Raw genomic sequence first — 17,073 nt, forward strand, 5'->3', positions numbered from 1 at the left:
CCCTACAGCCCTCGCACAGTATTACCGCCTATATTCCCTAGGCTGTACTTTTCATCCCTGGGACTCACTATTTTCTCAGACAGACCCACTTTGTTTACAAGCCTAGTTCCCGGCACACAAAATGCTCCATACGTGTTTGTTGAATGAATGTGGGAAAAGCACCCGTGTGCTCAAGCTTTGTGACTTACCGCGCTGGATAGTATAAGCAAGCAATCGAGCGTCTTTGAGCCAGAGATCTGGTACACAGAGAAGCAGAACAGAGACATCTGCTCTGTCAGCTTCACAAGGATGTTGTAAGGACTGGAGAAAAACTGTCTGGGACAATGCTTGGAAATACGCACTGCCTTTACATCGCAAAGCACTCTTGCGTGCCTGGTGGAGTCTGGCTTAGCTAGGCAGGGCTCTGGGTTCTAGTCTTACCAAATTCAGCCCCCTCTGTAAGAATAAACACCACTCCCCGTTTTAAAATCCAGAGGGCACCAGCACTGGAATGCCTTCACAAGATTCACCCTGAAAACGCTATTTAAATGGGAAAAGTCTAAGAAACGAGAATAAGGTTACAATGTTTTTAAACTATTCAATGAGAGCAATTGAAGTGGGAGGGGAGGGTTAAAAACCTGCCCATATTCTTCGAGCAAATTTCAAAACCAATACTTCCTGATGGGGTGAGGGGGGGTTCCTCCTTGCAACTTTAAGCTATGACCACTTTTACAAAGAAAGCAGTTACACTTGAGTGCACTCTGTGTACCAGGTTAATGTTACAACTTGTCTCCAGCAACCCATTCATTTTCTTAAAATTTCAACTCTAAATATTCCTCCTTGAGAAGAATAAGAAGACAAGTAGAAGGAGCAATGTGAGAGTCCCGCCAAGTCTGCAGAAAGCGTTGTAACTGGATGAAGCCGGCTGTGTTGGTAAACATCTTGAGCATCTGAGACAGGCTTCGGCAGACAGCAAGTCCACTCCCTTGAGCCAACCACCACAGAGCTCCCACTGACCACGGATGCAGGTTACCTCGTAAAAGAAAGGAGCAGTTATTCGTCCCACACTCACAAAATACACATCCTCAATTTATGGGAGTGAAACAGGTGACATAGTTGCTGCTGTTGCACCAGCCAACAAGAAGGCGCTTCCACCCAGATGCTCAGAATGCAAACTCCCAGGCAGGGGACAAGCTGCCCTGAGCCCAGCAGACAAGCCCGTCCAGGCATATGTGTGGGCTATTTTTAAAGCACGACCCACGTAACGAATGTACCCCAGGTCCAGTGAGCCCTGTGGACAGTTGTGCTCTACCTACAGACAGCTAACGACGGCACCACAGTGAATACAGAAAGCCCCATAGAAGGAAGACCAGGGAACACATGACTACCCAGCATTTGAAATTAAAGCTCTTAAGTCCCCCTAAAAAGGTATGCTATTCTGACACCTTGAGGTTCAGAGAAAACTTTCTGGCTTTGTCTACAGGTTGACAATACCAATGAAATAAACACTCGGGTTCCACACCCTCTCTCAGACCCAACACAAAGTGGGGGGGGGGCAGGGAAAGTGGATTTCAGATGCAAATGTCCTGAAATCCTTGACTACAAGTCAAGGCAAAACCTGGCCCCGTGGGCTCTCAGGTAGGTGACTCCCAGGCCTGAAGCCATATTCCACTAAAGCAAAGGTCAGTGAACGTTGTCTCCAAAGCAAAACCTCACTCCTTTCCCCAAAATCAAGATCCAAGTCAGCTGCAAATGCCAGGCAGGGTCTGACTGTTAAGACGAGATTGAGTGCTGAGGGTCCCCGGAAGTGGGAGGGGGAGGCACGCTGGGGCTAGCTGCCTTCCCCGAGAAGGGACAGTGCAGGTTCTCAGACCCCTTGTGGGTAAGTCCACCAGGAAGCAGAGGCGATGAGCCTCTGGCACGTGGCCCCCGCTCAGGGCATCTTGGGGCTGCATGAGACCAGGGAATCTCACTGACAGAGGAAAGGGTTCCAGGGAGTTGGAACAGCTCAGGCCTGCGAGAGCCTCTGAGAGCTGCAATGCGGTGGGGAAAACAGCCTCTGTGCACCCGCCTGGGTGGGAGAGGGCTCAGGGAAAGACATAAAGTCCCAAGCCTGCTGGCCTGGGTTCTGCCATCTTCCTCCAGCTGCTGCCTGGCTCCCAGACCCTGTCTGAGAGTAATTAACATAATAAACCACTATAACCATACCTGACTCCCAACCACGCACCAGGAACTGAACGTCTAGGAAACAGTAGGCTTTGAGTTCAAACACTCTGATTGGGGCTTACTCCCCGCTCCACCATTTACAAACTGTGTGGCCTTAGGCTAGCCTGGGTCTGTAGGCTGGGGATGCTGATCCTTCCTGCCTCTTGGAGCCTGGTGAGGTTCAAATGGAGAGAGGCTTAGCAAAGGCAGGCAGTAAAGGTTCAATAACTACGAGTGGATGTTACTTTTTTTTTTTTTTTACTTTGGATTTTCTTTAACCCTCACGGGTTTGCAAAGAAACTCAGTTCCAATGTCACGAGAAAGGCTAACAATGAAAGGGAGACAGAAAACCGGGTCTGTGGGACTCCAAAGGCCACTCGTGATGGCCCAGCGTGGTGCTGGAACGGAATCCGCCCAGCACGAGGGACCAGCTGACCCAGATCGGCTGCCATTTTCCCGTCAACCTCCCCACCGAATCATGTTGCCCTCCCACCTGAAGTGCTTCTGAGCTCAAGCCCATCACCTCCGGGATGAAGCGAACGCTCTGCAGCAGGGCACCGGGGAGCGGACAGCGGGGTGTTTCGGCATCCCCCATCAGAGAGAGCAGCAGCAGAAGTCTGCACGGAGGAAAGAGCTTGACGTTTGGTCTCACAATGACCCATGTTTAAATTTTGCTTTTTTTTTTTTACTTACTACTTATGTGCCCTTCTGAAAGTTACTTAACTTCTACGTCTTCACTTGCAGAAAAGACGCTAACACTGATTTAACTTGGCCAAGGAGTGCAGTAAATAGCAGCCACGCTAGGACCACCTCCCACCCCATCTTCTGCCATTGGCCCATGGTCACCTCACCCTGAAACGGGGACAACTCCCCAGCACCCCGCATCTCCCCTGTTTTCTCCCATTTATGTATCCTGTCCCTTGAGGCTTCCCCACCCTTCCCATCCCTGTACTACCCTCTGTGGGGCTAAATCATATTTCTCTTTCAAGATTCCTCTCTAGCACGAGTTCCTCTGGGGATCCAGCTCCCTGGGAGTCCCAGAGCATCCACTGCACACTGCTCTCCGAAGACTGACTATATGGCCTTTTTCTAGGGATTTTTGTTCCCATCTCTGCCACTGGACTGTGTTCTTTAAGAGCACAGTGGGCATCTACCATTTCTGGACACCAATTCTTAGCACTTCGTAGGCACTCTCTCTGTGCTCGCTGAGGCGAGAACGGAAACTTACATAAGGGACTCAGGGTCTCAGTCGGAGAACTGAAACATACAGGAACAACGATCAGAATCACAGGAATTCAGAGCTGGAAGGAATATGCATATTCACCTTGGCCATTGCCTTCATTTGATGTGAAGAGATGTCAATCACAATTTGCCGGCTGCCCAAGACAACTCGGGTAGGCGATGCTGGGTCTGGCAAGATTAACCAGGACAGGGAATACTCAAGAAACAGCTGAGTATCCTTATGTGGCCATGTGGGCATGAGCTTAGTGACATCATGGGGTATAGTGATGTAATGACTCTCTTACACAGGAAAGCTACGTTTCCTTCCAGTGTCACCAAGGACATACTGGGAGGCACAGACCCCGGCCACTCACGTAACTGATGGGACCCAGTAATCAATACCATGGACTGGAATACAAATAGGGTCCCCTCATTTCCTAAGCACCGAAACGGAAATAACATCAGAAACAGGAGAGAGGGGTGCCTGGGTGGCTCAGTGGATTAAAGTTTCTGCCTTCGGCTGGAATCATGGTCCCACGGTCCTGGGATCGAGCCCCGCATAGGGCTCTCTGCTCGGCAGGGAGCCTGCTTCCCCCTCTCTCTGCCTGCCTCTCTGCCTCCTTGTGATCTCTCTCTGTCAAATAAATAAATAAAATATTAAAAAAAAAAGAAAGAAAGAAACAGGAGAGAGATACAGGTGTGGATTTTAAATTACAATTTTTTAAAAAGGTTGCTTTTGAATATTCAGTTGCTGGAGCGCTGTATGTCACAGCCAGAGACACGAAATCGATGTGGGAAAAGCATGTGTTTCGGTTCAGGACAGGCCATGGAGAGCCAGAAACACAGAACAAAAACAAAACCAAAAACCTAACCACATAAATGAGTGAGAAAAATACAAAGAAATAACACTTTGGCCAAAGCTCAGAAAGGAAACTTTTTTTTTTTTTAAAGATTTTATTTATTTATTTGTCAGAGAGAGAGAGGAGCGAGAGTGAGCACAAGCAGACAGAGTGGCAGGCAGAGGCAGAAGGAGAAGCAGGCTCCCTGCAGAGCAAGGAGCCCGATGTGGGACTCATTCCCAGGACGCTGGGATCATGACCTGAGCCGAAGGCAGCCGCTTAACCAACTGAGCCACCCAGGCGTCCCAGAAAGGAAACTTTTAAATAAAAGGTAAGATACCGGCAGGGCAAGGGAAATGATTTTCCAAACTTTCTCTTCTCTATTTCCTCGTGGAAACCCTTCGACAAACAGAGGTCACGCTGCAGTACTCCGGCCCTGGGGTCTGCCCCAGCCCAAACCCCCCAGTGCTATGGAACAAGGTCACCATCGGTCAGGTGTGAGGGCCTCACGTTCACCACTGGGTCCAAGAGTCTATGATTCTAACACCTACCTTACTTCAAAATAAACCAAATCCTCCCCTTCTATCAGCTTCACTTTCCCTAATCTTCACATCGTGGGAAATCTTCAAAGGGAGGGTTTCTGGCCACAGTTTCGTGCAATTGTGCCTGTACCCCGGAAGTCCTTGGATGTCATTGTATTTTTCATGACACAGAAAGATTGCAGCAGATTACAAAGAGAAATAAAGAGAACCCTGAATCATGCATCTTAAAATCCTCCAAAATGAGGAAGCCTGGCCTCCCGGCGGAGCAAGTATGTCACCCGCACACACACTGAAGCAGAAGGGGATGCACAAGGCTTTACGCACGGCCTCACCTCCTGACCCACCCTTCTTCTAGGTCATTCTGGCAGGAACGATAATAATCACCCTACAGCAGAAGGAGAGCTAGGCATTAGCTGGCAACAATCACAAAATGGTTCACAGACTGTACTAAGGCTTTCCATCAAGGTCCAGCATCATTATTATTACAAATAATGAGCTTCCGTTCTCTTTGGCATTTTCCCACTGATTTTGTATAAAAAGAAAGCAAATTACCAGGTAAGAAAAAAAAAAAAAAAGTTTGCAGAACACATTTCATCTGATTTTAAGGGTCTTTCTCCTATGAAGATAATACCCTACAAATATAATATACTACCCGCAGCTCCCAGCCAGATGCCGCATATTAGAACCGGTGTTTTGTTAAGCAAGATCCCCTGCAAAGAACAAGCTTCCACCGAAATGCTTGCAAAGTGTCAGCAGGTGGAAAAGGGGCATTTCTAGAACTGAGTTGGCAGGAGAAGGGCTGAGACGGCACGCTTTGCCTTGCTTCCGTGCAACAACACACTGGATCTCAGGACAGCTGGGTGGGCCCCTGAGGACAGTCACACCGGCAATGCTGCCCGGGGGAGCAGAGGGTGACAGCAGACGCAATGAGCACGCTGACGGCAGCCGGCCGCAGCCGCTCACGCCCTCCACCTCTTCTCGCCTGGCTGCGCCATGAGGATAATTAGATGTCATCAGACCCAGCCTGGAGAACAGAGCCAACTGTTCACACTGAGAGCAACAATTCAGGCCAATTAAGCTGGGGCGCTGAAGAGCTGTGAAGAGCGTGTTGATTAGCTTGAATGTAAAGTAGATTATTTGAAGGGAGAAACAGCAAGTGGCGCGCAGACATTAGAAAGTTCTCCATTTGTGAGACGTCCTCCCTCTATCAGGTGTTTGAACTGGACGTTTCCAACTGGCCACTATCAGAGGCCAAGTTTATAGGGGGCCATAGTTTCCCAGGAAACCTCAACGAACTGCCAGAACAGGAAGATCGTGAGACCACTTTCCTGTGAGTCTTCTCTATGTGAACCAGCATCCACGGGAATGTCACAGGGCAGGAGTGGCCAGGTTATGGTCGCCTGATCCCAGGACGCTGGTTATAAGGCGGTGCCCTTCTTGGCCAGCAAGCCAGCTTCACCGCAGTCTGAGCAGTACCAAAAACAGGGCACCAACCCCCTTTAAAAGGATGCTTCATGGCCAACTCATTTATACATGTAGTCACAGAATATTTATTGGGCCCCCATCCTATGGCAGACACAGTCCCAGGGACTGGCGCTGAAACAATGGATAAGACAAATAAAGTCCTTGCTCTCACAGGGTCCCAACAAGTGACCTAGAGGACTAGTTCAATTACAATGACGGAAATGACTGGGAATAGCCAACGTGCGCAAAGGGAAATTAAAAAGGCAGGAGAATGCCATGATGGGCAGCCCTCACTTGTATAAGCCATATAAACCTTATGCCAAACTTGGGAACATGATTCTTTCTGCCCCTCTTATTTTAAAACAATGAGATTCATTAAAAGCCATTTGAATAGCACACTCGAAATAATATTGTGTGGAAAGACAGATCCACAAAACCAAGAGCCTCGAGGACGTGCAGACATGTCTGGTACCCGAAGGAATCGTGGCGCCAAGCTCACGGGCAGAGGACAGCAGCAGGACAGGAACGCATGTGCTGATACAGTGTAGGAAGAGGAGGTGGTTCCATTGGAAGTCAAGGTCAGAGACCAAACATTCCCATAGTCCCCCTGCCTGTCCCGGAGAGACAGTCACTTGTCATTACCCCCAACAAGCCACCATCAACCTTCAAAATGCATTTCACTTCATCCAAAAAGAGCAGAAAGTGGTCACCCATAAGTTACCCACAGTTGGCTCCAGTAGGTAAAGAAATGTTCTGGAGGTTCTCCAGCCCAGTGGCTTTCATCAAGGGGCAGCCTCTGAACACATATGCACAATCTGGCCTCCCCTTGCCCTCAGACCAGGGGTTCACAGAGAGGGACACTGCCAGTGAGGGCCACCCAGCAGGACGGGACAAGAAGAGACCCAGAGATGACACCCAAGAGAGGGTAAAGCCTGCTCACTGTGCTCAAGGGACAATCAGGGACCTGGATCTTCTTCATAATTAGATCCCCACCCAACCTGGACCATTATTGCGAAGGAAGACACATGAATACACAAACAGGAGAGAACCAAAGGGAATGAAAACTGTTTCTTCCTTGACAAGGTGCCTCAGAGTTGAACCTACAGCATAAGGTATTGTGGTGACGAGCAGTCACAGTTAACAGAATCTAAGACACGCCTCAGAGACAAATGTGCCAATCCAGTAAGCAAACGTAGTAACTCAACTAGCCCGTGCCTGAATTCCTACCGGTTACGAGGAACTGCGCTAGAGGCCACGGAGTTATGGGAAGAAGTAGGACGGGGAGCTTTCCCAAAGCCCAGCTACCTGGGAGGGGAAAGAGCCGGACACTGAGGCCTCGGCTAAGACCCGAGGCCCCTCGCTCAGCTACAGCAGACCTGCTGTCAGATGCCAAATGAAGGGACAGGCACAAAGGCAGAAGGCGCAGAAGGCACAGAGGTCAGGTATGGATGGGAAACCACAACACCCTGAGCTGCCCCAAGAGAAAAGCCACTGTGGCTGACACCTGCTGGGGACACCCCAAATCATTTTGACCCCCTGGCATGAGTGCTTTCTCCCCACCTGTCTGAGTGCAGCTACCAACCCCTGAAAAGTTCATCCCACACCCTGTGGACTTGGGTCCTGCCTGCCTGTCCCCCAGGGTTCCTGTAGGCTCTGCTGCTTTTACTTTGGATTAGAAGCTAGCAGCAACTCCCGCAGGATCCCTTAGCCTGGACGCCTGCCGCTAGGTATGCCCCAGTCCTGCCCCCACTCTTGAATCAGGATAACTCTTCTAGGACCATGCTATGCCCCTCTCAGTGTTGATGATCTCATAAGAGAGACAGTCAGACGGACAGGCATAAAAGAAACGGACACAGATGATAGATGGATATGATGGTAACGATTCCAAGCACTGGGTACTCTCAACGCTTTAAGAATGGTGCAAAAGAAAAAAACAGGTAATAAAGGAGTATCAGGGATGAATTATGTTCACTGACTCCCGACTGAAGTGAGCAGTGAGGACTTCCTGGAAGAAGTGACATTTGTGTTAGGTATAATTACTAGAGGTAAATTTCTGCAGGTGGAGGTAGCAGGGTTTGGGCAGGAACAGGAAAAGGAAAGCAATAGAAGAAACAGTTCTAGGTGTAGGAACTGCATGAGCAAAGGTGGGAAGGTACGAGTGTTCACCGTGCAGTCATGGGAGCCGCCGTGGGGTCTGTGGGAGTGCAGGACAGAAGGGCAGGAGGCGGGCCTGGCCCTGTCCCCGAACAGCACTTCACCGTGGAACTCGCTTGTAGCTCCTCAACCTCCCTCTAGCTGACTGTCCATTCTCTGCAGACTTTTCAAAAACAAGGAGGAAAAGTAAGATTAAAAAAAACACTTAAGAGACAAAAGCTGCTCATCTACAGAAACTATTGCCTCTCATTTCCAAAAAATAATAAAAATATCAACTCTCTCTCTCCATAGTTTACACAGAAAGACTTAGTGGGAAAGCTGAGGCCTGTGCACACACAGGATTTCAGAGGGGGCGTTTGGGGATGAGACGGGTGAGCTCCAGGCAGAGACAGACAAGAATGCTGCTGACGGAACACTCCCTCGCCAGAGTCCTTCACCAGCCTCTTGGACCTCACACAGAACAAGTTCACGATCCTCTCTCTCTCCTAAAACCTAACCGATAAAAATGAACAATGCAAAACAGGTCTGTTAGAACCCCCAGGAAATGTTTGTTTTCAAGCCTGAGGATAAGAACAACGTGATATTTACACCTTTCTTCTTGTACTATGACAGTGGTCTATTTTATCTCACAAAAGTGATGGGGAAGCCTATTCAAACATGAGTCTCCCGATTCAGAGCACCTGATGTAGCATCAGGAGTACCAACTGGGCCGTCTGCATTCTGAGAGGGGCCGATGTGGCCCATGACAGTACCACTCCCCTCAGAGAGGCCTTGCAACCCAGAGAGGGTCCCTCCAGAACCACTGAGCCAAACCAGGGTGAACCTCGGGGAACGGCAGGAGGGTGGCCACAAACCTGGCAGTCCTCACGGGAGTGAGGCCACAGGCAGATTCACCACCAGAGAGAAATCTAAAATCACCCCGAGCCCAACCCAAAGCCTGTCCGCTGTCCAGCAGCACCCAGTGCAGACAATTCGAGAGTGTCCGTGCTAAAAGCTCCCCTTCCTCGGGACCTCTCCCGACGTCCAACCTTGGTGCACCATGGAACTCAAGAGCCTGTCATTTTTAAAACAGTTCATTTGTGGGGTGCCTGGATGGCTCAGTGGGTTAAGCCGCTGCCTTCAGCTTGGGTCATGATCTCAGGGTCCTGGGATCGAGCCCCTGCATCGGGCTCTCTGCTCGGCAGGGAACCTGCTTCCTCCTCTCTCTGCCTGCCTCTCTGCCCACTTGTGATAAATAAAATCTTAAAAAATAATAATAAAATAAAATAGTTCATTGGCTCTTCACGGCAACCTGTGACAGGGGCAGAGAAGGAGGCTTCAGAACAAACCCCATCTGACCAAGCCACAGGCTGCGAAAGGCTTGCTCCGGATCCCAAAGCAGGAGCGTCCGCGAGCTGGGAGACGCAGACTCCTGCCATGGCTTTTCCCACCACACCTCCCTGGCTCTCTATCAAGCAGAATGCCACAGTGCTGGCCCCTGGGAGAAGGTGCTCCCTCGTGCAGCCCCGGGGCATCAGGGCAGGGCTGGGTGGCCTTCCCACTCCCGTTTCTTGCTGCTTCTGGTCCGCAGGAGCCAGGCTGCACCTGCCCAGATTGGTGGTGGTTGTGGCAGGGGGGAAGAGTTCTGCAGCTGTCAGCAAAGCCAAACTCCCTTGACCCCTCCAGAACACCGCTGCTTCTCTTTTCTTCTCCTCCCGTGAGCACTTGCTAGGGGCCTGTCTACTCTCTCTCATGGTGGGGGCAGCGGTGGGCAAAGCTCTGTTTATCAGACTCTGTTTATCAGACTCATGTCGAAATCCCCAAAGTTACTCTACAGCCTCCCGGCCGCCGAGCTTCCTGCCCACCCTGGGCTGGGAGGGCGAGGCCGAGGCGCCCAGCTCGGCAGGTCCGGTGCGATCTACTTAACGTATTCGGGCCTGAGTGAACCCTCTCCTTGACAGAGTTGCCCTCACGACCAGGTGCTCGGGTTCAAAGGCAAACATCTCTTTGCCACTTCGGTTCACACCTTCAAAAACAAAAACCAACCTCCTATGAGCTCAGAAGACTTAGGCAAAAGCAGTGGCTAAAAATCTATTCCAACTCTGAGGGGCCCTTCCCTGAAAGAGCAAGAGAGAAGCAAATTCCTTATGCTGGTGTGGCAGGAGGGCACGCCTGCACCCTGGGGAAGGCCCCCGGGGCTGCCAGAGATGAAGAACCCCTCTGTTCCCCCCAGGGTGGGGGGGGGAGTAGGCGTGAGGAGCCCAGCTCCCAAAGACTGGTGACAGCCAACTAAAAATGTAAGTGTTTCAAAAAAGTCTTGAGGTACACGGAGTAATAGCCAATTTCTTTCACTGCCCTTATGACGTGCCAGTCACTCTTCTGAGAGTTTTACCTATCTGTACTCATTTATTTTCTGTTTTTAAAGATTTATTTATTTGCTTATTTGAGAGAGAGAGAGAGCACGAGCTCTCAAGGAGGGGCAGAGGGAGAGGGAGAGTGTCTCCAGCGGACTCCACGATGAGCGCAGAGCCTGACACAGGGCTCGATCTCGCAACCCTGAGATCACAACCTGAGCAGAAACCGAGAGTCAGATGCTTAACTGACTGTGCCAACCAGATGCCCCTGTACTCATTTAATCTTCAAACACCCCTCTGAGGAAGGTGCTGTATCCCCATTTCCCATGAGAGGAAACAAGGGCACAGACAGGTTAGGTCATTTGCCCAAGATCACACAGCTCATTAGTAGCTAAGAAAGGACCTGAACCTGGGAAGTTGTGCTCCAAGGTCCGTGTTCTTTTTTTTTTTTTTTTAATTTTATTTTATTTATTTGACAGAGAGAGAGATCACAAGTAGGCAGAGAGGCAGGCAGAGAGAGGAGGAAGCAGGCTCACTGCTGAGCAGAGAGCCCGATGCGGGGCTCGATCCCAGGACCCTGAGATCATGAGCCCGATGTGGGGCTTGATCCCAGGACCCTGAGATCATGAGCCGAAGGCAGAGGCTTAACCCACTGAGCCACCCAGGTGCCCCAAGGTCCGTGTTCTTAATCCCAACACCATGCTGCCTTTCTTACAGATGGATTACACAGGAATTACCAAAGAAGAGATCTCCAGCTCAGTGCTATTATACCATCCCTCGGTGCCACTGGGTTGGGAGGGTGGTGGATCTGACTCACTCACTAGATCCTTTAGAATTCATTGTTTTATACATATAGTAAAAAAAAATATATATATATATATATATATTTGAAAATAAATGCTAAAACTGATTTTGTTTCTTTTAAAGATTTGTTCCAGAGAGAGAGTGCACACACACGGGGGAGGGGCAGAGAAAGAGGAAGAGAATGTCTCAAGCAGACTCTGCACTGAGCTTGGAGCCTGACGCTGGGCTCAATCTCATAACCCTGAGATCACCTCAGCTGAAAGCAAGAGTCATGGCTTCACTGACTGGCCACCCAGGTGCCCTGCCAAAACTGCTCTTAAATGAGAGGGTATTGAAATGATCTTCTGGGGCACCTGGGTGGCTCAGTGGGTTAAGCCTCTGCCTTTGGCTCAGGTCGTGATCTCAGGATTCTGGGATCAAGCCCCGCATCAGGCTGTCTGCTCAGCAGGGAGTCTGCTTCCCCCCTCTCTCTGCCTGCCCCTCTGCCAACTTGTGATCTCTCTCTGTCAAATAGATAGATAAAATTAAAAAAAAGAAATGATGTTCTACCTAAATTTTTCCTATGGGCATTTCCTAAATGATTAAATATAACAAACACTTCGTGAGCATGTACCAAGCCGCAAGCACAAGTCGAAGGGTTAGGGATACAAAGATACACTTTCTGGTGATTTGGATACTCCCAACAGTGATTGACAGCCGATTTGGGTAGACAGGAGCATCACTGCACCTGGACTGCTTGTGTCCTGGGGAAACCTCTTGAGACACAGTGAAGGGACCCCTCTGGCCGTGTCGCTCGTGGGGAGGCCAGGGAAAACCCGCCCGAACAATGTGAGTATCCCTGACATCATGGAAGGTTGCTTTCAGCGAAATGATTCGGACGAGGGGAGACTGAAATGTGAGAACAGGAGACTCAAACCCGAATCTATTACCTTCTTAAAAAACAGCAGCAACAACAATGACAACAAACCAACCACAAAATTAGTCTTGTGGTGAAGTCTGGGGGAAGGAAACAGCGCAAGCTTGTGAGGTGTGAGGCTCGTCCCAGTTCTTAGATCGCCTGGCCTGTTTCTGAATGATCACCATATCCCTCTGCTTCCTAATTTACAGACACGCCCCCAAATAATACAAACTCTATGATCGTCACAAAACTCTATGATTGTCAGACTCTTCTAACTCATGATTGCTTCCAAGTAGATGTTACTGAAAACTTACTGTAGCAAACTCCTGAGCACACATTAATGTGAAGTTCTCCAGCGTGTGCTCCGAAATGGGGACCTTCTCATTCCATCCAGGATGTAGCAATGAACTGTTTTAATTACCTAGTAGCTGAGTTAAAGTCCAATTGAGTTATATAGACAGTAGTATTAACTGAACAGGAAAGGGCAATTAATTAAAGTCTACCCGGATAAAAACCCCAGCACCAAAACGCAGCCGGAAACTGCTAATTATCTTGCATATGTCTAAAGAAAGTTAACCTCATTCATACAGCAGTATGATAAAGGTCCTAAATATTCATGAAAACAGCAGGAAAAGCCTTTCTTATTCTTTTGTTCCAGCAACAGAAATAAATGACAAAGATCCTAGGGACAAAACACAGTGTTACGACTCCCTACGTGGAAATAAACGGGACAGCTGTGTGACCCTGGGCTGTGCCGTACGGTTCCACGCAGGCTTGAAAGTGAGACAAATGTCAAGTAATTACTAGAAAGTTATCTTCTTTGTAATTGATCTTTGCCAATGGAAGCCTAATAAAGACCACTGAGCCAAATCAATTTTTCTTATAATGATACATTTAAAAGAAAAAGACGTGTATGTATTGAACAAAATACCAGAGACTTCCCCAGCATCAGCCAAGGAAAACAAAACACAAATGGTTTGGGGGCGTTTCTGCATTTATGGATTCTTGGGAATATAATCAAAAATCAAAAGTGACTACCATGCTTAAAATGAGCCACAGATTTTCAAAAGCACCAATTATCTTGTCCTCTTTACTCTTCAAAGCACAGCGCCCCCCAAATACTGATTTTGTTTAGAAAAGGGACATGCAGCGTGACACAGTGCTTCCAATCAGTGCTGTGAGGCACAAAGGGTGCCCGGGCTTGGTCTGCCCCTGGTCCGGTAAGTGCTAGAAACTCGGTAAGTGCCTAAGAGCAAAGCCGCCCTTTGTGTGCACCTGTTAAGAACCACGTAAGCTGTCTCCAATCAGAGCCTTCGGCACTTTCCTGTAAGAAGTTTGTGCAACAGGCAATGGCCACAAAGTGTGTGTTTATAACTGTCTTTCAGAGAAAAGTACCAGGAATGACAAAAGGAGAAAATCACCTCTACACTGATTTCTTTTTTAATTCACAGGGTAAATGCGGATTCAGGCATTAAAGCTGTGTTTTCTACTCCCAGAAGCAAGCCCCCACTCCACTTGTTTGAAGGGCCAAGCAGCGGAGTCTGAGGTCAAAGCAGGAACCACAGCTTTTAGTCCTGGAAACACACGCATCTACTCAATAAATATTCACCTCTCTGTGCGAGGTCCGACTGGATCCCCTCCCCATGCTCTCCATACCCCTAGGTAAAGCGATGATGATTTCAAGGCCTGTATTAACCTCTCCCCCCCACCTCCTCCCAGGCTGCGGGGGACACACACTTATGTCCCACCTCCTGACACCCACCCTCCCTCCACCCCGGCTGCAGACAGCAGCTGCTGTGACCAGAGGCTCCTTCCTGCTGGTGGAGACCATCTCCACCTGCGAGAACGCCACATGTGTTCTCCCATGAGAACATCCTAGTACCACCCTGAGCTTTTTACCTGCGGCCTTTCATTTAACTCTCATGCCAAGCCATGAAGTGGACCCCACCATGAAGCCCATTTTACAGATGAGGGAACAGACACAGAGGCCTCTTGCCTATCTCCAAGATGAGCTCTCCTGCATTGGGCCAGATGGTGCTCCCAAAGCGGAAACAAGGAAACCTCTGTTTCATTCCTCTCTTTCCGCCTTCCACGACCATCTTCTCTCCCCGGCTGCCTAATAACCACTGTGCTCAGCAAAACAGGTTCCGTTTCCTCCACAAAGGCAGCCACTTTCCCAGCTATTTCCAGCCCGCACACTCTTCATCTTAGACAACTCCCTCCTGTGGTAATCGCTTCCTTCTCTTCTAGGATGGCAGTTACCAACAAAAACCACTTCTGAGCATATGCGGAACCCTCCGTGGAGGCCAGCTGTGCAGTATAAACCCCTTTCTGCAGGGAGCCCCAGGGGAGAAGCAGGTGCATCTGGGGGTGGGGCTTCCCGGCAGGGGAAGCTGAGAGGCTAGGAGTCCTATTGACACAGAAATCGCCAGGAAAATTCGAAAACAGAGCCGCAGACTGTATTTAAAGCTGGATCCCTCACAAGTCTCGTTAGTTAGTTCATCTTACGAACATATCTCAGAGGCCTCCCGGGGAGGCGGGGGGACATAGTATCATCCTCATGCACCTGCTTCGGAAGGCCTGGAGAGCGGGGAAACAGATTCCTGGGCTCCACTCCAGACCTTCAGAATCAAATTCCTGGGGGTAGGGATACAGGAAGCTGAGCTTTAAACAAGGACCTGGAGATTCTGAAGACCATGGAGCAACCCTGGGTCAGGTGCTGAAACAGACCCGCCCATTATAGAAATAGAAAAGACACATTTCTGACATATAAGGCCTTCACATGTCAGGGGTGTGTGTGCAGTGGGGGCTGACACGGCCACCCACCACTAAGTATGGAAGCCAAGTGGTAGGCTGCTAAACCAGCTCTCCGGGCACGGTCTGGGGAGTTTCCTACTCCTCAAGAATTCTGCGGGTTGCAAACTTGACAAGTCCCACTCACATTTGGAAGGCATCATAATATCTGTGTGCGCACGCTTTCCTGAGACGTTCTATGGTTTTTGTTTTCTAAAAACATCTTCCTTTACCTTGGGTCCAATTTCTTCCATTGGGTTTGTGAACCAGAGATCATCTATGTAGTATTTTCATCTATGTCCACTAAGATATTAATATTTCTAACTTGAAAATTTCTTCATAGTCTCTCAGTAGATCAACAAATGCATTTAATAGAGATTTCTCCAATGAGGACATAAGAATGGCTAACAGACATATAGAAAAATGTTCATCATCATTAGCCATCAGGGAAATTCAAATCAAAAACACATTGAAATACCACCTTACACCAGTTAGAATGGCCAAAATTAGCAAGACAGGAAACAAGTGTCGGAGAGGATGTGGAGAAAGGGGAGCCTCTTACACTGCTGGTGGGAATGCAAGTTGGTAGAGCCACTTTGGAAAACAGTGTGGAGATTCCTCAAAAAATTAAAAATAGAGCTACCCAATGACCCAGCAACTGCACCACTGAGTATTTACCCCAAAGATACAGATGCAGTGAAAAGAAGGGTCATCTGTACCTCAATGTTCATAGCAGCAATGGCTACAATAGCCAAACTGTGGAAAGAACCAAGATGTCCTTCAACAGACGAATGGATAAAGAAGATGTGGTCCATATATACAATGGAGTATTACTCAGCCATCATAAAAGATGAACACCCACCATTTGCATTCACATGGACGGAACTGGAAGGGATTATGCTGAGTGAAAAAAGTCAAGCACAGAAAGTCAATTATCATATGGTTTCATTTACTTGTGGAATGTAAGGAATAACATGGAGGACATTAGGAGAAGGAAAGGAAAAGTGAGTTGGGGGAAATCGGAGGGGGAAACAAACCAAGAGAGACTGTGGACTCAGAAACAAACTGAGGGTTTTGGAAGGGAGGGGGATTGGGGGGATGGTGAGCCTGGTGATGAGTATTCAGGAGGGCATGAAGTAAACAATGAATCCTGGAACACTACATCAAAAACTAATGATGTACTGTATGGTGACTAACGTAACAAAAAAATGTATTTAGGATATTTTTCTGAAGCTTTTCTATCTGTAAGGTAATAGTTTTTTAAACGACATAAGCAACACTGAAAAATATTCATAATTCTACAACTCTAACAGAACTGTCATTTTTAGTATTTTCATTTCCAATCTTTTCTCATCTGTACTTATTTGAATGCAGTTATGCTTGATGAATATCTACGACATCGTAACACATTTTCAACCAATATACTATCCTGAGCAATTTCCATGTTGTTATATAATTTTCCCTATTATTTTTGTGGCTGCATTACATTTTGTGAAGTCTAGATGTCATTATTTACTTAATCATTCTCTTATGGTTGAATGTTTAATTCGAGTTCCTACCAGTTCTTCAAAAGTATAAATAATAGCATTTTTTAAAATGTGTTTTCTTCCTGCCCTTAGAATAGAATCCCAAATAATGGCTTATCTAAGGAAAACAGAATTGAAAGACAGTGGAATATCAGCCCCCCCCTTTTTTTTGGCTATTGAAAAACTAACTTTTTCTACATAGCATCTTACAAGTTGTCATTTACCAAACACCTACTGTATGCCAGGCCCACATAATCCTCTTAACACACTTAAAAGTAATGTTACTCTCCAGTGTACACAATGGGGGGGTCTGGG

The 17,073-nt window shown here is 48.3% G+C and overlaps 1 protein-coding gene across 5 annotated transcripts in view; it reads right to left on the bottom strand.

The window, feature by feature from the left end:
- Positions 1–17,073, bottom strand: part of LOC111158684 (zinc finger DHHC-type containing 14) — a 269,562-nt gene that overhangs the window by 161,757 nt on the left and 90,732 nt on the right. The gene's annotated exons all lie outside the window — the stretch shown is intronic.

This window comes from Enhydra lutris, unplaced genomic scaffold (assembly GCF_002288905.1).
Source record: "Enhydra lutris kenyoni isolate GAN:26980312 unplaced genomic scaffold, ASM228890v2 scaffoldscaffold62, whole genome shotgun sequence".
Classification (NCBI taxonomy): domain Eukaryota; kingdom Metazoa; phylum Chordata; class Mammalia; order Carnivora; family Mustelidae; genus Enhydra; species Enhydra lutris.